This window comes from Palaemon carinicauda, chromosome 15 (assembly GCF_036898095.1).
Source record: "Palaemon carinicauda isolate YSFRI2023 chromosome 15, ASM3689809v2, whole genome shotgun sequence".
NCBI classification, from domain to species: domain Eukaryota; kingdom Metazoa; phylum Arthropoda; class Malacostraca; order Decapoda; family Palaemonidae; genus Palaemon; species Palaemon carinicauda.
This window is the reverse complement of record NC_090739.1, coordinates 23,263,966-23,287,705: the sequence shown is the minus strand read 5'-3', so window position 1 is coordinate 23,287,705 and position 23,740 is coordinate 23,263,966. Positions and strand designations below refer to the sequence as shown.

Sequence of the window (23,740 nt, the reverse complement as noted above, 5' to 3'; positions counted from 1 at the left end):
TCCTGGGCTCCCACGAGTGTAGCTACTTATTCTAAACTTCCACGAACACAGAGGAGTACAGGTAAAAAGGAGATTTATTCAATTGTTTCCCGAAACACATATCGAAGCTTACCTGATTGAGCCCAAGGTCGCATGACCTTGGGGTACAGTGGAGCTGGAGGCTTCCATAGGTTGGGTGGAAGGGCAGGGGATTGTGGTTAACCCGGCCGGGCCAAGTTGCGGGAGTGGAATAAAGAAGTGTCCTTAGACTAGGCAAGCATATATTGTCTTTGTGGGTATTGTCCTCAGTTCGTTGAAAATGGGTGTACAAATACACAAATGTATTAGTGATACATACTTAGTATATCCATTTAAATTTGATTGTTTAAGGTTATGTGTAGGCTATACATTAGGAAGTGGGTCTTTGTATATCATGAATGTATACGATCTTGTGTGTCAAATTTCCTTGATATTAAGAAAACATAATCAGAAAAAAACACACACATCGTTGAAAATCTATGAGAAGTATTGATATTTGATAATTTCACGTGAACTCAAAGGACATTATGTTATCACATTAGTCTAATCCTTTCTACCTCTACCCTAGATTTTCGATTGGATAGAAATTTAATAGAGCGTAATTATCATTTCTAGCTGATTTTTAAAACCAAGAGATACTTTCAAATTTCTTGTGGAGCTCATATACATTAAATCTGCCAAATCCATTCACTAACTTCTGAATCAAGTACAGCATATTGTTAGCATTATTTTGTTAATAAGATAAATTGTTTTACTGATTTTCTAAACGTAAGCATTGTTTTCCATAATCTCTCTCTCTCTTTCTCTCTCTCTCTCTCTCTCTCTCTCTCTCTCTCTCTCTCTCTCTCTCTCTCTCTCTCTCTCTCTCTTAATTAACAATATTATGAATTGCTGAAGAAAGGTACACACACATGCATGTATATATATATATATATATATATATATATATATATATATATATATATATATATATATATATATATATATATATATATATATATGTATATATATATATATATATATATATGTGTGTGTTGTGTGGTGTGTGTGTGTGTGTGTGTGTATCATCAAAACAATAATGAGGCAGTTGTGAGGTCACAAGAGTAATGATTTGCTCCCTTCACTCCAACAGACCTGCAAAGAAATCCCTGCAACAGATTTCTCATTTGCAACACTCGCAAAAATAGTTTCCTGTGACGTAACACAGTTTCGTATTCGGTTCAGCGCCGTCACGGCCCGGAGCCGATTACTGTGAACGGTTTCATGATTCTGAGAACGTTCAGATTTCCCGAGAAGCAAACAGCTATTGCTCACGTACTAGTACATTGTGTATGTACTGTTTATGTATAGATGCACATACGCTCTCTGTTTGTAAGCATGTGTGTGTGTGTGTGTGTGTGGTTGAGTCATTGACGTTCTAGCTAGTTCGTTAAATCGTGCAATTCAAGCAATATTATACTTTCAGCATCATAAACGTAGTCTCTCTTCAGACGAATACGTGAAAATTTAGCCAATTTTACTACCAAACGGTTTATTATGAAATATACTAATCATTCAGATATAAATCATGTTAAAATGAATTGATATTCTTGGTATCACGACTAATGTCTAGCGGAGTGGGTACTTCAGCAGTATCTTGCTAACGAAACCGTTATGTCCACGTTGTTTGACATTCACCCCCATTTGCTTCTCAAGAAAACAGAATGATTATCGCAAAAAAGTAGCGAGAAAATAGTATCAAAATAAAAGAATAATAAACTTATCTACATTCAGTAGAATCTGAGTATCATTGTATCATAGAGAAGCGAGTTTCGTCATTGCCAAGAAAAAGAATAAATACTTTAGGATGGAGTCAATGGTCGAAAGTGTTTGTTTTCTCGGAAAAGATGCAAGCAAGGCGGCTGGCAATTTGTTATTGTCGAATGGGTGTGTACGATAATTATCAAATCAGTAGAAATCTAGCAGGATTGGTCAACTTACTTATATCATATCTAGCCTAATCACGAAGAGTTAAATATAAAAATCTTTTTACGCTCATTTAAACGTTTTAAGATAATGAATAATCACTAAATAATGGCAAAGAATAAATAGAAATGATAAATTACAGCGTCCATCAGCAGCCTTTCATAGACATTGACGTACATATAAAATAGATTGTCGTATCGAACAACATCGTTTTTTTTAAAACCCCAGACACTCTCTCACCTTTTGACGTCATCAACACGTCATGCCATTACTATCCAAAGACAGAAAATGAAAGACTGAAACCTGGGCTGTATTTCCGTGAGCGTTCTCCCTCTTTAGTAGGGGCGCGGTGGCAACAGATGGCGCTAATTCATTGCATGTTTGTCGTCTGCTGCTTGTTTACTTTTGTCTTCAATTCGTCAGCAATGCCGTTTCCAAATGTAGCCTAGGACTAGTCAGCGATGTCTACACTATTACTTTAGAATTTATTATCACGAAATAGCACATTTTCTCGCATTTACCGATTTAAAGTTAAGGTAAGGTTGTAGGTTGAATGTTTATATGGTAATAACTTGCAAAACATACGAACTTTACCAAAATCTGAGATAGGCCTAATGCATTCAAATAGGGCCTAATCTAGGCCAAGACCATTTCGAGAGGATCTTAATTTACTCATGAAGGTGCAAACACATACCTCTAGAAACAGCAAATCTTAATAGATGCAGAAATATAGCAGAATATGCTTTGTGAACCTATGCTTATATAGTATTTGTAAAATACGATTACTAAAAGTCCACCCCTTGAATTCTCGTCTCCTCCTAGTTAATTCTTAGGGACAGTCCTTATGTCGAATCTTTGGTATAAAATGTCTCACATATTCTGCAATTTATATTGCCAAAATTATAGTAGCCTATATATGCATATATTTGATACTCAGCCTAACCTTAAATTGCATTATGTAAATGTGTGAAAGCTTTTTTAGAATTTTCCATATTTTAATGTCGGCATACCCCGTCGGGTTGTTATCGATAATAAAAACTGCATCTATTGAATTTTCCATTAATCCATTATAGGCCTACTCTTATAAGAAGAGGGTCCTCCGATTGCACGAAAATAAATTATGATGTGAGCAAGTATATACGTAGCCTAATGATAAAATATGAGTTATTTAAAATATGTAGTGGATTAGACTAGGAATAATAGTAAACCAATAACACACTGAAAAACGGAATAAGTCCAATGGGGTGTTTTCAGTAATACAATTAGTTAGAGGCGTTGGTAATAGATGGCGCTGGTTAGGCACTTGTTGTGTACAGGGTTTTTACGGAGCTCTCCTATCTTCTCATTACGCTCTTTGGTTACTATCGAGACCACGGAATATTTAGTTATATCCGGCGGTCCGGAAAAGCATCAGCACCTTTCTAAGATTGCGTGTTCACTGCGTCATCTGTCAAATACGGATGTGAGTCATCCAAAATAAAGGTTTGTCTACAACGCCAAAATGGTTCTAATGACATCAGATATGATTAGATAGCTGGCCAGAACTAAACATTAATCTGAGCCAGGGATGTTTTCTCTTGCAGAGATGGGGAGGGAGTTGAAAAACCTATACAAAATCTATATGGTTGGATGATTTCATCGTATTGGAGGATAAAAAAGACAATAGGTATTATTATTGTTATTATTATTAGTAGTAGTAGTAGTAGTAGTAGTAGTAGTAGTAGTAGTAGTAGTAGTAGTAGTAGTAACTTCTTGATGATGTTCTTATTATAAGACGCCACAAACTGCAGTAGAACACTAATTATGATTATTATTATTATTATTATTATTATTATTATTATTATTATTATTATTAACTAAGCTACAATCATAGTTGGAAAAGAACGATAATACAAGCCTGGGGACCCATCAGGGAAAATAAATGTTAAATACCAAGTCATTTAAAGATAAACATGTTTGCGATGTAGTCGATTCATCATCAAACTTGATAATAGCTCTCTCTCTCTCTCTCCTCTCTCTCTCTCTCTCTCTCTCTCTCTCTCTCTCTCTCTCTCTCTTGATCCGAACAGAGGGTGGTAGTCTACCCGAGTGATAATATAATACTTAACGTTAATTGAACGCTGGACAACCCATTTATATTTATATATATATATATATATATATATATATATATATATATATATATATATATATATATATATGATCATCATCATCTCATACGCCTATTAGATTTAGCCAGTCTTCTCTATTTTTATCTTTAAAAACAATACTCCATTCATCACCTCCCACTTCACACTTCATAGTCCTCAGCCATATAGGCCTGGGTCTTCCAGCTCTTCTAGTGCCTTGTGGGGCCCAGTTGAAGGTTTGGTAAACTAATCTTCCTTGGGGAGTGCAATGAGCATGCCCAGGCCATCTCCATCTACCCCTCACCGTGATCTCATCCACAAATGGCACTCTAGTAATCTCTCTTATAGTTTCATTTCTAATCCTGTCCTGCCATTTAACTCCTCATATATATATATATATATATATATATATATATATATAAATATATATATATATATATATATATATATATATATATATATATATATATATACATATATTCGTGTGTGTATGAATTTCTACTTTCGGACCACATTTGATAAGAAAATAATTTGTTTAAAGATAATTTTCCCCACAATGGGACTCTCTCACTCACTTAAATTCCATCTTCTAATTAAATCATTAACTTTTAATCCTTTTAATTAAAAAGAATTATACAGTATATCATAACGTGAACTCAAGACGCTGTACGTTGAAAAGTGACTTAATCTTATTTTCACTTTTCTGGAATATTAATTTTCCCTTGAATTGTTCATCATTATTTGTCTAAAATTAGAAAGTTTTATTTGCTTTGCCATTAAAGATAACATTTCATTATAAATGTTGCAATATTAGTGCTGTATCATCCAATTTTTCTAAGCTACAATGATGTTGTAGTTTAAAGGGAACTCATGAATGGCAGAGGCAAGGGAAAGTGACATTGCTCTAGTTAGCAGGACAATGCATTAGAGACTGACCATATATACATATGAGCTGTGCCTAAGCCCCTCTCAACCCAAGCCAAGACCAGGAAGGGCCAGGCAATAGCTCCTGGTGTCTCCCTCAAACACCCAATTCTTAGCTCACAAAGATCGTAAGGTTTGCAGACACTACAAGAACGTTTTCAATAGGCCACGTCAACCTCAAAGGCAGTTGTCTCTGGTTACGGCAATGTAGGTCTTTTAGCCGTTTAAGAATTAATGTAAAATTAACACTTTCTTTTTCATAGTATATCCTATATTATTTATTTTCCATTTGTATCTTAGTTATTTTTCAATTTTTTTTCGTTTTTTTCTCTCTTTATTTCTTAATTACCTTTTTACAAACTAGTATATATTTTCTTGTCGCGAAATTTAGACGTGGATGTTTTAATTCCATCATAAGGTTAAAAATATGATCATAATAATAATAATAATAATAATGATAATAATAATAATAATAATAATAATAATAATAATAATAATAATAATAATAATAATATGTTCAAAAGTACACCAGCCCTTGTGGAGAATAAAATCCGGCAATTCACTCTGTAAGAGTGACTTAATGAGAGGCTAATGAACATTCACCGTCAAGGTGTGAAGCGGGAAGTCTAGTGGATTTATTTCACAGAAGGGATTTAGCCCTATTCAACAGATGTAGCATGATTGTGGTTCTGGGCTTCTGGCCACTGTGGTTCAAATATATATATATATATATATATATATAAATATAAATATATATATATAGACATATATATACATATATATATATATATATATATAGACATATATATATATATATATATATACATATATATATATATACATATATATATACATATACATATACAGAATATACATATATATGTATATATATATATATATATATATCATCTCCTCCTACGCCTACTGACGGAAAGGGCATCGGTTAGATTTCGCCAGTGTCTCTATCTTGAGTTTTTAAAACATACTTCGCCATTCATCATCTACTTCACGCTTCATAGTTCTCAGCCATGTAGGCCTGGGCTCTTCCAATTCTTCTAGTGCCTTGTGGAGACAATTTCAAAGTTTGGTGAACTAATATCTCTTGGGGAGTGTGAAGAGCATGGCCAAGCTATCTCCATCTACTCCTTATCATGATCTCATCCACATATGTCACTCGAGTAATCTCTGTTATTTCATTTCTAATCCTGTCCTTCTATTTAACTCTCAATATTATCATAAGGGTTTTATTCTCAAATCTACAAAATCTGTTGATATATATATATATATATATATACATATATATATATATATATATACACATATATATATATATATACACACATATATATATATATATATATCATCATCATCATCATCATCATCATCATCATCATCTCATCCTATGCCTATTGACGCAAAGGGCCTCGGTTAGATTTCGCCAGTCATCTCTATCTTGAGCTTTTAATTCAATATTTCCCCATTCATCATTTACTTAGCGCTCTGCTATGAAGGCCAGCGTCTTCCAACTCTTTTAGTGTTTTGTGCAGCGCAGCTGAACGTTTGGTGAACTAATCTCTCTCGGGGAGTGCAAAGAGCATGACCAAACCATCTCCATCTACCCCTCATCATGGTCTCATCAACATATGGCACTAGAGTAATCTCTCTTACAGTCTCATTTTTAATCTTGTCCTGCCATTTAACTCCCAATATCTTTCTGAGGATATTATTATTATCATTATTATTATCAATATTATTATCATTATTATTATTTGTTAGGCTACAACTCTAGTTGGAAAAGCAGGATGTTATAAGACCTCGGGCCCCAACAGGGAAAATAGCCTAGTAATGAAAGGAAACAGGGAAAAATAAGACAATTTTAGAACAGTAACAACATTAGAATAAATACTTCCTATATAAACTATAAAAACTTTAACAAAACAAACGAAAGAGAAATAAGATAAAATAGTGTGCTCGAGTGTACCCTTAAGCAAAAGAACTCTAACCCAAGACAGTGGAAGACCATGGTACAGAGGCTATGGCACTACCCAAGAAGAGCTGCTTACCATAGCTAAAGAGTCTCTTCTACCATTACCAAGAGGAAAATAGCCACTGAACAATTACAGTACAGTAGTTAACCCTTTGGGTGAAGAAGAATTGTCTGGTAATCTCAGTGTTGTCAGGTGTATGAGGACAGAGGAGAATCTGTAAAGAATATGCCAGACTATTCAGTGTATGGTGAGGCAAAGGGAAAGTGAACCTTAACCAGAGAGAAGGATCCAGTGTAGTACTGTCTGGCATGTCAAAGGACCCCCATAACTCTCTAGCGGTAGTATCTCAACGGGTGGCTGGATATACACAGTATATATACTGTAGTGTATGTGGCCCGTCAAAAATAAAGGCTAAATATTTAGACATGCACACACGTACACACACAGATTCAACCTTTCCCAACCCCTCTCATCAGGGTATGACTATTCCCTCTCTACTCTACCTGAGGGACTGGGAGAGACCAAGTAGTTATGCGTCTAGCAAAGCTGCTGAGAGTGTCCGGATATATACATATATATATATATATATATATATATATATGTATATATACATACATATATATATACATATATATATGTGTGTGTATAAGTGTATATATATATAAAGGTAGTAGGTTGACCAGGGCACCAGCTACCCATTGAGATACTACCACTAGAGAGTTATTGGATCCTCTGACTGGCCAAACAGTTCTACATTGGATCCTTTTCTCCCGTTACGGCTCCTTTTCCTTTTGCCTACACATACACCGAATAGTCTGGCCTATTCTTTACATTCTCCTCAGTCCTCATACACCTGACAACACTGAAACTACCAAACAATTCTTCCTCACTCAAGGGGTTAACTACTGCAATATAATTCTTCAGTGAATACTTTCCTCTTGGCAAGGGTAGAAGAGAGTCTTTAGCTATGGTAAGCAGCTCTTCTAGGAGAAGGACACTCCAAAATCAGACCATTGCTCTCTGGTCTTGGACAGTGCCATAGCTTCTGTACCATGGTCTTTCACTGTCTTGGGGTAGAGTTCTCATGCTTGAGGGTACACTAGGGCACGCTATTCTATCTTATTTCTCTTCATCTTGTTTTATAAAAATTTTTATAGTTTGTATAGGAAATATATATTCTAATGCTGTTACAGTTCTTAAAATATTTCAATTTAATTGTGAATTACTTTTTTTGTAGCTTCCTTATTTCCTTTCCTCACTGGAATATTTTCCTTGTTGGATCCCTCGGGCTTATAGCATTCTACTGTTCCGAATAGGGTTATAGCTTAGCAAGAAATAATTGTAGTATATATATATATATATATATATATTATACATATATGTATATTATATATATATATATATATATGTATATTATATATATATATATATATATATGTATGTATATTATATATATATATATATATATATGTATGTATATTATATATATATATATATATATATATGATAAATTTTGCACATTTACACGTGTTTTTCATATTTCAAATGAGCCATATATTCTAATACATTAAAGTCTGAATATTCTTAACCACCTCGGTATCAGAGCCCCAGGCGTAATCACTCAGGACTATAGTGTCTGACCGGCCGGGTTTCGAACTATAGTCTTTGAGTGATTTCGCCTGGGGCTCTGATCCCGAGGTCGTTAAGAGAATCCAGACTTTAATGTATCAAAATATATGGCTTATTTGAGACCCCCCCCACACACATATGTATTATATATATATATATATATATGTATATATATATATACATATATATATATATACATACATACATACATGCATACATACATATATATACATACATACATATATATATATATATATATAAATTATGTACATACATATATATATATATATATATATAGATCCGTGTGTGTATGTGTAATATTCGCGACCATCAGCACGAGATGGGCATAATGTATAGCCTATATCAAATTAGGAAAAAATAAGCTTGATTGGCGTTAGTTTTTCCCTTTAATAATCGATATCATGTGACTCACGATGAAAAAATTACCACAGCTGTCTCGTATTCGCACAGAAAACCCAGATTTGAGAAAAGAGGATGATGAAAGTTTAACGGAGAACAAAGCAGTTGTTTAATGCCTATTCAATTCTTTTGTACAGCAAAGGTGATTTGCAATTTTTTTCTAAGATAATTCAGTGATGTGCTTTGTCCTATCAGATTTTGATTAAGAAGCATTATTTGGAAGTCTTCAGAAGTTAGGCTCTAATAGAATAAATTAAATGCTGAACAGGGTATATTATATAACATATCACTGACAATTTTTTTTCAATAAGTGTAAATTTCATTGTACTGATATGTGCTCTTATGTTTAGTTTCGTCAAACTGGAGATTACCATGAAACAACATTCATAAAAGTATAGACAGGATATAAGCCTTTATCATCTTTTATTTCTGATTGGGCAACATATTTCTTTCCTCTTACAAGTTTATAATAAATGATACTAAGGGTATCATAATTTGTAGTAAATTTCTATTCATTGGTAATTTCATATACTGCTGTATATACTCAGAGATACGCGTGCCCTATTCTTGGTGGGCTCAAAATCATTAAGAAAAATCCAAATCATCCTCTTATTTCAGACGTGCCTGTACAGAAATGTACATACTGTATAATATAAGTACGTTTTCTTGACGTGGAATGTCTAAATCGGTTGTATGTCTAACAATCCAAACGTCCAAGCAAGGGATATTTTTGTTTATTTAATTTTTTAAGTAAAATTTATTCGAAGTATTAATAAAGTAATAGTATCCCAGAGGGCTTTTAATGAATTTAAGAATTGTAAACTTCATAATACAGTAGTTGTAGGCTACTTATCAGTGTATTGCAGTTTTTTTTTTTTTTTTATACAGTGCCAGGTGTTTAAATTTTCAATTTCTGCATATCTTATATATATTAGGTTAACAACCCAAGAGGGATAAGTAATTCATATAATTTTGTCACCTTTTAAGCTCATACACAATAGTAGATTAAAAAAGTACTTTATCCATAGACAAAACAACAATTACATATTGATATACTATTACTAAAATTTATTTTTCTAATTTGAGGGCTAGATTAGTATAACTTTCATGTGTTTCAGCAGCGCTGTAGTTTCGTATGCACTAGATATTTGTTGTAACTGTAAACAAGGTCGCGTGTGCTGGCCGGATTTCGGCGGGATTTCGGCGTTTTCTTACTTAGCCTGACGCTTGATATCAAGGGTTCTATAGACATTGCCTAATATGCTTAACTCGAATTTATCGAGTAGCGCTACGACAACAGGGAGGAGGGAAAAGATTTCCCTTGAGAAATGCGATGGCCCAATATCTGACATGATCATCACTCTTCTTCTTCTTCTTCTTCTTCTTCTTCTTCTTCTTCTTCTTCTTTGTCTACATCTTTTCCCACTTCTATGTGGGGTCGATGTTTCTGGTCAGCTTTCTCCATCTACCTCTGTCCCACACCTCATCACCGGTTAATCCCTTTGATCGAAGGTCATCATTGATACAGTCCACTCAGCACATGAAATCTGTTCTGTTTTTTGTGTCTCATTTGGAATCTGTTCTTTTCCACTAATTTCGTGTTACTTTTTCATTTTTATCGAGAAAACTTTATGTCGTTATCCTCTTTTTTTTCTCATTTATCTTTTACGTAATGGCTCCTCGCTGCAATTCTTCCAATATGCATCGATTTTGAGGGAAAAAAAAAACACATTATTTTTAGAGTCTCTTGTTCTTGTTATTTGACCATGTCCATGTTAATATTAATCATGATCACATGTAGTAGGCCCACTCTGGCTAGATGATTCAGTTCTCCTATGCAGAAATTTGTTGTGGATAGTTATGGCCTATATTCATTTTCCTACAATCACTAGGATCTATCAATTTGAATATGCATTCTTTAACTTTATCCTTAATAGACACTTTTATTTCACTCTCAGTTTTATGGTTCATTGTGGTATCTTTATAACCAGTTTCGATAAATTACAGAATCAAACTTTTGATTTTATAAAAAGTAAGCAAAATGTCGCTGAAGCCATGGTGGTAAATTGCGGTGTTGTTGAATAGCGTACAGGACTGTAAATGGGCTTAGAAAGTGTAAAGAAACATAATTGAGGTCAATATATGTAGTTTTCTTATAAAGTTTTCCAGGCAGTATCCATATAGCTGTTGTTGCTTATGTAAAAAAAATCCCCGAAATTTGCTTGAAAGATAGAATATTTCTATATGAACATAAAATTAGTAGTTTTTCAACTATAGATTTTAGGTATTAATACAAGACTGGGAGATATACCTAGATTTCGGATATAGGCTCAATAAAAAATATCTCATAGAGGGATATTGCCATAATTGCACCTCACATGATGAACTGTCGATATTACTGTACTGAACTGTACTAAAGAGTCCTTAATTGCAGTGTTCTTTCTACCCCTAGCAGCCCCTACTCTTCAGGCTACTGCTCAACCTCTGTTCCCAATTCTTTTAGTGTATTCTTCCTGTCTAACCTCTGCTAATGCTGCCTTTTCCCGCTATTGCATCTGGATGATGAACCTCCTTCCCGGCCCTAAAGCTGAGTTATATAGCCCATTTCCGTAAATAAAAGAAAATAAGTGCTTTTCTATAAATACATTCTTTATATTGGCAAAGATATGTGTATGGTGAGTTGTTAGGTAGTTTTCAAAAATAGTTTTTGCTTCTAGTTAAAATAAATATACAAGTTAGTGCTAGTAGAAGTATCCGTTTTCTTTATTGTATACTTTGTAGCTTAAAAGAAAATGAATATTTTAACGTGTGGTAATGAATTATTGAGTTGATAGTTTATTGATTGCAAATTTTATCTTTTCTTTAAACTTTAACAATTATCATGTGGAAAATCATATCAGTATAAGATAATCGAACATATCTTTAACGATTCATATCAATTTTATAAAGTTTTGTAAGGTATGGTATATTGTGAAATATTAGTATCATAATTTTTCCCCATTTTACAAATTGCAATATAATTGTTATTGATGGCATTATATCAGCTGTTTTTCCATTTAATTTAAAAGCTAATGGCAATGCTGCCTTTAGAACTAAGATACCATTTCAGTATGGTATTTCATTCAATCTTTTACTTCTAGCACTTATCAGCATATCAAAAATAAATAAATAAATAAATAAATAAATGAATAAGAATCTACATAGGCTACAGAGTTAGTCAAGACTTGTTTACTTGCGATAATTTTAATCCTATTAAGGGTTAAAGACTAATGACTTTTAGTGTTCAGTGGCCTCAGTGGTCACATTACCTATCTGTATTATCAGAATTCCCTAAATCCATAACTGATATGTAGGTTGTGGAAGATTACAATATCTTGAAAAGACAGTTGGGCGCGCGCACACGACACACACACCCACACACAAGACATTTTGTGAGTATTCTTTTACGAATTAAAAGTATTCATTTTTTAACAGACTCAGTATGCAGGATATACAAACGTGATATATGGCCATGCCACCTTTGTTCTTAAACAGAGTATAATGATACCGTTCGGACACATTCTGCATCGATTATTTTTTTTTTTATTTCATTAGCAACCAGTCTATCTTTTTCATTATAAGTTCATTCAAGTATCTATTGATTCGAATATTTCCTTTTTAATTTGTTATTCCTCTATAGAACATAAATCTAATTCACACATTGGGTTCCATTTTCTACGGAATTCTACTAAATTAATCCTGGATTCCCGACATTCCTTATCTCCTGGAATGTAGCGAATTGGAATAATTGTCGTGATTTACATATTCCTGAATAATTTTCTTATTTTTCGGACGAATATTTTAGCAGATCCGACCTGGTTCGCAGATAGGAATGTGCAAATGACGAAATCTACTGATTATTATTATTATTATTATTATTATTATTATTATTATTATTATTATTATTATTATTATTATTATTATTATTATTATTATTAATTGGTTTCGTCTTCATTGATGGTAACTGGACCTACTTTTATATAGACCTACTCAGTTATTTGTAAATGTCAGATATAGGTCTACTAGGTCACTCTAAGTATTTGATTAGGATATCAAATGTATAATAGTACCAAATAGAGTCATTGATTTGTTATTAACCGCAGATAATTACAATGTCAACAGTTATCTGTTTTTAATGCAATTAAAAGATACTTAAAGTTAAAATTCCTTTGCAATTATACAGTTCCTCATTACATTGTTACCAGCACAATTTCCACAAAATCTTCCACTCATTTTAAAGTTACATTATTCTCAGTGTGCCCATAACTGAGAGAGAGAGAGAGAGAGAGAGAGAGAGAGAGAGAGAGAGAGAGAGAACATGCCACTATCTGATATCTGTCACGTATGTTATACACCGTGCATGGTAACATGACATTGTTACCATTATCGTGATCACATGTAGAATATCAGAAGCTCCTTTTAATAATGTGTTTATTTACTTCCGTATATTTCTTACAAGATCATCTTTCATAAGTTATGATAGTAGAAATTAAGTTGTGAAACTGATGCTCGTTATAGAAATATGAATTTCATACTGATTAAAGAGATTTAAGGAAAGAAAGTATAAAAGTTTAAAATTATTTTATATTTTTTTGTAGGAATGACGTGTTTAGTTCTTTTAAGGAGAAAATGGAGGATCAATATTTTTTTAAGCTATACTTTTACTTCGGTTGTCTGTTAAGTTAATATTGTGAAGAAAGACTTTAATATGCATCCTAGAATATCAAGATTTTTCTTACAATACGAAATATTACATATATATATATATATATATATATATATATAGTTCAACTACTTACGTGAATAGGCCTAATTATGTTCATTAAATAGTGTTTAGACATACGGACAAGACTGACTGATATATAAATATAACTTGTCCCATGCGTCAATTGCTAGTAATTTTTTTTTCCAAACGAAATAAAAATTCCTTCAAGCAAAGTGCAAAAAAATAAAAGTATTATGTCACGAATTTCTTATCACCGTTAAAATGTGACAAGACTTTCCGAAGGTGGAGAAAATATCACGCAACCTCCTGACCTCTGACCCAGGTCACTTTTTGTATCAGGTCTCATCTTAAACCAACTGACATCGATGCCCTTTGGCGCTCCAAAATGCGCACTCTGGGACCTTAAAAGACTTCCGGGGTCGACGGTATTGTCAAGAAGGACTTTGACTTAAAAACTGAGCGCTAAGAACCACAGTTCTCAAGTCCAGGCAGTAAGTCAATATCATTATCTCTTATCTGCTTGCATTTTCTTTAAGGTGACGTTTGAACTCACGCGATAGATATCTCGTTAACGAGTGTGCGTGACTTCATTGAAACTGCAGTAAAATAATGAATATTTTTTATGCATGATAATTACCCTTTAAAACCAGGTAGTAATGGTAGTTGCTTTACTAAGAAATATCATAAAATTTAGTCAGTTTGAAATTGAGTGGTTTACCTTTATATAGTTTCAATTTTTCAACTTTTTTTTTCATTTTATATTTCATATATTCTCTGATGTATTAAGGAAACTCATTTATATTCATCAATGGCTATTTCAGGCGTAGCCAACTTGTTAGGAACACAAAGGTATAATTTCCAACGGATTCTACAAATTCACCGCACCAGTAATTAAAATACCTTAGCTACCTTGGTGACAAGGTAATGCAACCAACCTACTTCCTCTCTCTCTCTCTCTCTCTCTCTCTCTCTCTCTCTCTCTCTCTCAGATCGATAGCTATATCTTCCATGATAAAGAGCATCAAAATACTTCAGTGATAAAGTTAATCAGGAATTTGATGATGGAAACAATAATGGTGAAATGATTTTCGAATGCGTATGTCAGAGATACAAATAAGTAATCATGTAATATATATATATATATATATATATATAATTTATATATATATATATATAATTATATATATAATTGTATATATATTTATATATAGATATATATATATGTACAGTATATATATATATATATATATACACACACACACACATATATATATATATATATATATGTATATATATATATATATATATATTCAATCACTTGCTCTTTATTATATAGGGGAGATTATTAATAATTTAGACGCCACATAATTGCTTTTCATAATAATCAACGTAAGCTTACTTGCAATGCTAAACAATTATTTTAATAAGGGCTACTGATCATATGAAAATACGTTTCCTGTACTATTAGCTGTTACATTAGAAAAAGTAATAAGACCTATGGCATTGAAGTACAAAACTTCATACACTCTAATATGGTCAAGATTTGATACATGGAGCCATAAGCTATAAAGTAAACGATTGCTAATATATACTTTTAATTAGTACTGTTAATCATGTTCATGCAGATGGACAGTGTACAATTGGACACAGGAATTTCTGGTAAACCTCACGCTGAGGAAGTGCACCCAGTCACACCCTTACTGCGTGGCGAGTTCCTGTATATTGCCCAACCTACCACCTCCGCCAGCTCTCCCTATACTATTGTTTTTATTTATTTTTTATTTTTTTATTTTTTTTTTGGTTACTTGCCGCGAAGTAAGTGTGTGACAGGGTATACTTCTTCGGAGTAATGTGTCCCAGAGACTCGTATGTCCAACTGTACTGTAGAGGGCAACTGTACGCTTCAGAACAGCTTATCCGGGTGTACTTGGATTCTATCTCTCCTAATTTACATTTTCAACCCATCTTAGGAAAAGATTATTCAATTTCTAGATTTAATTCTGAAGAATGTCTTTTTTTAAGTGTTGTAAACAAAATCCTCACTTTAAATCTAACAGATTAAATAAAGCCATGTGAAATAGATTTCCCCAAGCGATAAACAAATCATTTATTTAGAAACGAACCTGTTTTTTCGATGCCTATCAGAATTCCATTAAAAGAAATGGGCGTCATTTATTCCCGCCTCCGAGTTACTGCGATTCTTTCACATTTTTCTTCGTACAAGGTGACAGGTGGTACGTGATAGCGCTTTGTATATTCTCGTAGTTCTACAGCTTCAGCATATATACCAATAAATGCCTTAGTGCAATATATACAGCAATTAGGTAAGTAGAAGTTGCCTATTTGAGAAAAAGCCTATACTGTATATCATTTACGCTTGTCAAATAATCATAAAATCGAATACAGTATACATTGAAATGACAAATTAAGAAATAAACGTTGTGCTATATGAATCATAATTTAAGAATAAGATTAACTTTCAGATCAAGTTTATTACTGAAATGTAGTGAGGAATGAGCCCAGCTGCAAGAGTGCTGTAAATGTAGGTATGACCAACTCTTACTTTGACACAGACGTCTGGCCAGGTTAGACTTTTATTTTCAATCATCTGAAGGTATTTTTTCCTTAGCAAATTCAATCATCAGTTATCTTAAACTGTGTATAGGCCCTATTTGTGTGCATAGGCCTATTGATAAGCGTTGGTCTGTTTAAATGTGTTAGTCTACTTTGTTTGATTTCATGTTTTGGTCTAATGGAATCTGTTTACCTCCGTGTTTTGTCCAAAATGTGCACGTTTTAAAGGAAAAACAATCATGAACAAGATTACTCTAGTTATAAGAAAAATTACATTTAAAAAAGTAGCCTAAAGTGCCGTGAATGGACTTTCAAAGGATGATGATGATCACGATAATGATGATATATAAATAATCTTATATTACTCCTCAAATGTAAGTCTTCTTATAACTAAAAGGAATCTTGTTCCTTCAAAATCACATTTCTTTTTCATTTGAAGAATAAAAGGATACAAAAAGAAAAAAAAAAAAACATTGTTGAAACGATGGTGCCAGGTGGAGGAAGGTGGGGGAACGGGTATCAGTCTTCTAATGGGCACAGAGGTGTATGCGCTAACTTGGTTGCGCGGTAGATTGCACTACGAGAGACAGTTGAAGTCACACAGTCCGGCTTAGTGTAGCGCTGTTGTGGGTCAGTGTCATTGCAGTGTATACCTGTGTCGCAGTGTGTGTATGTGTACTGAGATGTGCTGTGGTGGTATGTGGGTCGAGTGGGGGAAAGTCAGCCTTATTTTTTTTTCTTTTTTTTTTTGGTCTTGATTAGGTAAAGCAAGACATTTTCCGTCGTTGGAATGGAATAGCAAAGAATTGTATTAGTTACATAAACATTTAAATACGTAATATTGTTGTGTATAACGCCAGAAAGTAAACGATACAGTAGTATTTAATTAGTGGCTGTAATTTATTTTTATGTAAATTTATGTAAAATGGAATAACTTCATACATGATACACAGATTTACCAAATATTCAAAACTTTAGCATTATACGGTCTCAATCAAAGAACTAAGACAGTTTTTTTTCCATAGAAACTTCATATTTATCAACATCAACAATTCAATTTGATAAAAATAACATTGTTATAAACCGCAGACCTATTATAGAAAAAATGTGACTGGTCGCACACCTGCCGCAGTGTTGTGAACGTTACCTGTTTGTGATATACGAGGGAAATGTAACTGTAACAGGTTATAATAACATCGCATGGAAAGGCTTACAGTTGACAAGTGGTAGAAGAAAACAAAGAAATGTAACGGTATCCGAATTTGGCGGTAATGGGAGTGACGGACCACCACTCTCAGGGCTCAGGCTCATCACCAAACAAAAGACGGCGGGGTCAAGTGTGAGCTTCTAGACAATCTGCTCTCTCTCTCTCTCTCTCTCTCTCTCTCTCTCTCTCTCTCTCTCTCGTAGACAATCTGATTTTTTCTCTCTAGAGTTAGTCTGTAAACAATCTTCTCTCTCTCTCTCTCTCTCTCATCTCTCTCTCTCTCTCGTTAGCTTGTAGACAATCTGATTTTTCTCTCTCTAGGGTTAGCTTGTAGACAATCTGATCTCTCTCTCTCTCTCTCTCTCTCTCTCTCTCTCTCTAGCTTGTAGACAATCTGATTTTTCTCTCTCTAGGGTTAGCTTGTAGACAATCTGCTCTCTCTCTCTCTCTCTCTCTCTCTCTCGTAGACAATCTGATTTTTTCTCTCTGGAGTTAGTCTGTAAACAATCTTCTCTCTCTCTCTCTCTCTCTCTCTCTCTCTCTCTCTCTCTCGTTAGCTTGTAGACAATCTGATTTTTCTCTCTCTAGGGTTAGCTTGTAGACAATCTGATCTCTCTCTCTCTCTCTCTCTAGCTTGTAGACAATCTGATTTTTCTCTCTCTAGGGTTAGCTTGTAGACAATCTGCTCTCTCTCTCTCTCTCTCTCTCTCTCTCTCTCTCTCGTAGACAATCTGATTTTTCTCTCTCTAGGGTTAGCTTGTAGACAATCTGCTCTCTCTCTCTCTCTCTCTCTCATCTCTCTCTCTCTCTCTCGTAGACAATCTGATTTTTTCTCTCTGGAGTTAGTCTGTAAACAATCTTCTCTCTCTCTCTCTCCTCTCTCTCTCTCTCTCTCTCTCTCGTTAGCTTGTAGACAATCTGATTTTTCTCTCTCTAGGGTTAGCTTGTAGACAATCTGATCTCTCTCTCTCTCTCTCTCTAGCTTGTAGACAATCTGATTTTTCTCTCTCTAGGGTTAGCTTGTAGACAATCTGCTCTCTCTCTCTCTCTCTCTCTCTCTCTCTCTCTCTCTCGTTAGCTTGTAGAGTCTGTAGACAATCTGATTTTTCTCTCTCTAGGGTTAGCTTGTAGACAATCTGCTCTCTCTCTCTCTCTCTCTCTCTCTCTCTCTAGTTAGCGTGTAGACAATCTGATTTTTCTCTCTCTAGGGTTAGCTTGTAGACAATCTGCTCTCTCTCTCTCTCTCTCTCTCTCTCTCTCTCGTTAGCTTGTAGAGTCTGTAGACAATCTGATTTTTTTTCTCTTTAGGGTTAGCTTGTAAACAATCTGATCTCTCTCTCTCTCTCTCTCTCTCTCAAGTGTGAGCTTTTAGACAATGACTCTCCCTCTCTCAAGTGATAACTTATAGACAAGCTGATCTCTCTCTCTCTCTCTCTCTCTCTCTCTCTCTCTCTCTCAATTGGGAATTTTAAGTTCTGTCTGAATTCCCCCTCAGACCGTTCAATCATCCATGACGGGTGGATCATCCCCGGGGTGCAAAGCTCTCTCCGCTTTTACACTGACATTTTTGTCGGCGTTTTATATATATTGTCATTGTTCCAAATACACAAACTTTCATTTGGTGGGTTCGTGTGTGCAATTGATGTTTTTCGTAATATACATTTTTCATTTTAATCTAAATGTCGTATTTCTTTATATATCTGTTTACTTATATGGAAATAACCCGGCAAAGGGAACTCTCTCTCTCTCTCTCTCTCTCTCTCTCTCTCTCTCTCTCTCTCATACACTACAAATATATATATATATATATATATGCAGCGGCATGCCTGTAATGTTATTTACAGATGTATGCAAGGAACGTAATCCCTTTCTCACTAGACAAGCCCTCTAACCATTGTCCAAATCATCTCAGCCTCTCATGCAGATTTCTCATGTTCCATATTCATGGCTTCCCTTCGACGTGTACCCGCCTGAGCTTCAGAATATACTTATGACGTTCCTCAGGAGTCGTTTTCAGCCAACAGCACACGGTGCAGTAGTTGTCTTAATACTGGGTGGTGAGACCATATAACTTATGTTTCTAAACCTTTTGCTGTCTTGGTTAATTTTGATTTGTCTGCGCTATGCATTCATTAGTTTATCTGTTTTTTCTGCTTATTGCGTGATCGTTGTGCCTAAGATTTTAATCCATATGAAAATATAATTATGATAATGAAAATAACTATGTTAATATCATTACTACTACTAGCCAAGCTACAACTCTGGTTTGAAAAGCAGAATGCTACAAGCCTGAGGGCTTCGACGAGAAAAGTAGCCCAATGAGGGATGGAAATGAGGGAATAACAAAACCATAAAAAAAGTAATGATAAAAGCTATGTGATATATTTTAATATAAATACCAACGTTAAAGTAGATCAGTCATATTTAGACTGTAAATGAGACTTATATTAATCTGCTTAACTAGTTGTGTTTCTGTAAGTAACCACAAAATCTCTGAGGAAAATTTATTGCCATCCCGATACAGCTACGATGACTTAAATATTGAATTCACTTACGATGAGACTGATATTCACTTCCGCATTATCTTTATTGTCATACCTTCTCTGCAAAACTCCCTCGCGATGTTAATCCTACTGTCTCACGGTTTACATCGGCCTAACGTCAATCATGTGCGTGACCAATCCTTACACGAAAGCATTAGTTTTCTTTGTGGTCTTTTTTTCTGGATTTGTCATAGATATACTTAGTGGGTTTTGCTCATCTTTTATTTGATAATGAAATACAATATGGTTTTAACAGTAATTATTGGGATACGCGGAGATTTTTTCCTCACCTTATTTATCATATCTTGCAGTCCATCTCTGAATTCATCTTGTTCACCGTCCTTTTACGGTACTGGCCCAGAGATTCTCTCTCTCCTCTCTCTCTCTCTCTCTCTCTCTCTCTCTCTCTCTCTCTCTCTCTTTTAATTTAGATACTTTAGAATTATTGAAATCTCGTTATAAGGAATAAAGTAAATGGTATTCATATTAAACAAATAGCTTACATTACAAAACATTCACTCATTCGTAAACATCCTATAGTCGTCATTTCTTGACTCCATGTCTTCCTAAATGATCAACATATGAGAACGGAAATGGTGGTTATGCGTGTATGCGGGCCTTAATGCTTGTGTGCTTCTGCGCATGCAAATTGCTAAAAGCATAATAACCGTCGGAGTAATGGCATCTCTCAGCACCGCCACTATTCCAGCCGCCATGTCTACCGTGCATCTCTCCTGGGAAATTGCACAAATTGATCTAATTGGACTTTTAGTAGACATTATAGCCTAGCGAGTCTTTATTAGGGAAAACTAACTAAAGAATATCTAGTCACTTTCTAGTGAATTCTGAGCTTCCTTGAGAATTATTGAATGCTAGATTTGTGTAAATTGTTGATAAATATCCATATTATTATTATTATTATTATTATTATTATTATTATTATTATTATTATTATTGCTTTCTAAGTTACAGCCCTAGTTGGAAAAGCAGAATGCTATAAACCCAGGGACCCCAACAGTGAAATAGCCCAGTGTGGAAAGGAAACAAGGAAAAATGAAATAAGAACATTAACAACATTAAAATAAAGATTTCCTATATAAACTATGAAAACTTTAACAAAATAAGAAGAGAAATTAGATGGAATAGTGTGGCCGAGTGTACCCTCAAGCAAGAGGCAATAGGCTTTCGATATTAGAAAATATTTATCGTAACAGCTATTAATGTGTTATTTATACTATGCAGGTAGTATCATGAACAATTTATTCGTATTCAGTAGCATAATAGTCTCCCTTATCTCGATTATCATACGGAATATAGGTCTATTAAGCTGTAATCTAGATTAAGTAACCTATGTACAGTATTTGAGTACCTACGTACACAATTTTTATAGATATGACGTCATACTCAAATTCATGCCATATGTCTTCCAAATGGTTATGAGATCAAAGGGTCATTTTTATGGGTCGCATTCCATTAGCTCACCACAGTTTCTTGCATATTCAGCAAGAACCGCCGTGTGTAGCTATTAAACTTGCAATGAGAGCATTTAGAACGAGTGATAACTCTCTCTCTCTCTCTCTCTCTCTCTCTCTCTCTCTCTCTCTCTCTCTCATTTAGTCAATTAAATCCGTATATGCGCCGATTGAATAATTACTCGAAGGCATGTGTACTCCTTCAGAAGTTGCCAGGTGTATTTAGACTACCATAGTCTCTTCCTGGTGATGTTCTGAATGTTGATTGAATACTCGTAGGTTTAAGGGGATTTGCAAAACCTTCTTATTCTTATATTTGTTTCTTTGAAATATTCTTGTTTGTTTGATCATATTCTGCAATCTTCTAATTTTTTTTTTATAATTCACAAGCATTCTTCCTTTGCGAGTTAATTTTTCTTGAATGTTTCTTAAAAACGAATAAGTAATTTGAATAAAAAACAATAGTGCTGGAAATTTCTACATGAAAACACAGTGTGTAGCCTTTCACACACACACGTATGTGGATGTGTATTAGCACATCATGTGCTTAGACGCCCACTCTCACCAAAATGGAGGTTAATCATTATGTATTTGGCAAAACAATTGTGTGTTCTATATAGATTTTATAGAGTACAACAGTAATTACCTATATATAGATTTCTTTTGTAAGCCACATTATTATTATCTTTGCTGCCTCTTTCATATTTGTTGCTTTTTATCATGGACATTATGATTTTATTGTTATCATGAGATTTTAATATCTGCCTTATTACAATAGCAATATATATATATATATATATATATATATATTCACCGAGCAAATATGCAAATTTGGAGGTTTCCAATGTATTATTCAAAGCGCTGGCGGCACTGTTTGAATCTCTGCCTTCCGGTAGTTAATAAAGTTTAATACTTAATGATGTTCATCAAAAAGTCTTTATGAAGTCATTGATCCAAAGGATTTCAGAGGGACTATCCTTGACTTCTAAGCTAGACTAGACCAAGTAAAAGTTTCGTAGCTTAATTTCAGAGTTGAGTTGTCAAGTGGGAATTAACGGCAAGATTGTGGTGTGTGGTTATAAAACTATGTAGAAATCACTGTTTATTGACTTCTCTTTGGTGAACTAAATTGCAAAGATGTTATAACTAGTAAATAAAGGTTTATTCCTGCCATATAATTTAAAGAATATAGTAAGTTTATTAATAAATCATGTGATTAGGTGAAGGCTATTCAGGGTTTCTGGTGTTCCACAAGATTGATTTAATCTTATTCATCGTTTATATATTTATTTCATGCTTAGCTATTCTCTATGAGAACATAACCCAGCTAAGAGGATCAAAAGTGCCTAGAAAACATCTCGGACTTATAAGGAACTATGATTGTGTGAAAGCGAAGGTCAGTCTACACGTCTAAATAAGGCAGCGGCAACTCATTGTTTATCTGTGGAGGTAAGTGACTAAGCAGCAACTCGTTTCAACGTTCACTCTCTTTGTTTTGTACTATTTTTATCAACAAAGGCATAGATCAAATAATATTGTCTATGTTTTGTTTCAATGTAGCGTCTGATTGATTTGTGCTCGCATGGTTAGTTTTTTTTTTATTATTTAATTACTATTGGTGTACTTTGAGTTTCAAACAGAAGTGAATGTATTATTTTAAAATGTGTTCGCATTCCATGCTCGATTGAACTCGTGTAACAACTGTCAACTTATTATTTTCATGAATAGTTATTCTTGTATTTTAAAATGCCTTTCCAAGCAGGAATCTACTGTACACTGGTGTAGTGTTTAGAGTACAGTCTTCTCGAATTACATGCTTGTTCGAGTGTCCGAAACCCGGGTTAAATTTTTCCCCATGGACAAAATGAAATCAGATCCACGAATAACTGGTATTTCAAACCAACCTTCAGGTACCCACTCTCTCTCTCTCTCTCTCTCTCTCTCTCTCTCTCTCTCTCTCTCTCTCTCTCTCCTCGAGAGAAGACTCCTGTTTGAGTGAAATCATATTACATATTATGTTATTGAATTTTCTGTCATCATGAAGAACATTTATATATTTCTGGACTCGGTAATCAAACAAGTTTTGGTAATCTGATCATACATCAG

At 34.1% G+C, this 23,740-nt stretch overlaps 1 protein-coding gene across 3 annotated transcripts in view; it reads left to right on the top strand.

Moving 5' to 3' along the window:
* The first annotated feature begins 16,962 nt into the window (after nucleotides 1–16,962).
* msps (msps cytoskeleton-associated protein 5) overlaps nucleotides 16,963–23,740 on the top strand; it is a 374,587-nt gene continuing 367,809 nt past the window's right edge. Inside the window, exons 1-2 of one of the 3 annotated variants that reach the window (XM_068388223.1) lie at nucleotides 16,963–17,042; nucleotides 22,936–23,083. The gene's annotated coding sequence lies outside the window, so the exon portion shown is untranslated. Of the gene's footprint in view, nucleotides 17,109–22,935; nucleotides 23,084–23,740 lie in introns of all 3 variants that reach the window. The other 2 variants (XM_068388221.1, XM_068388222.1) reach the window with 2 other exon arrangements.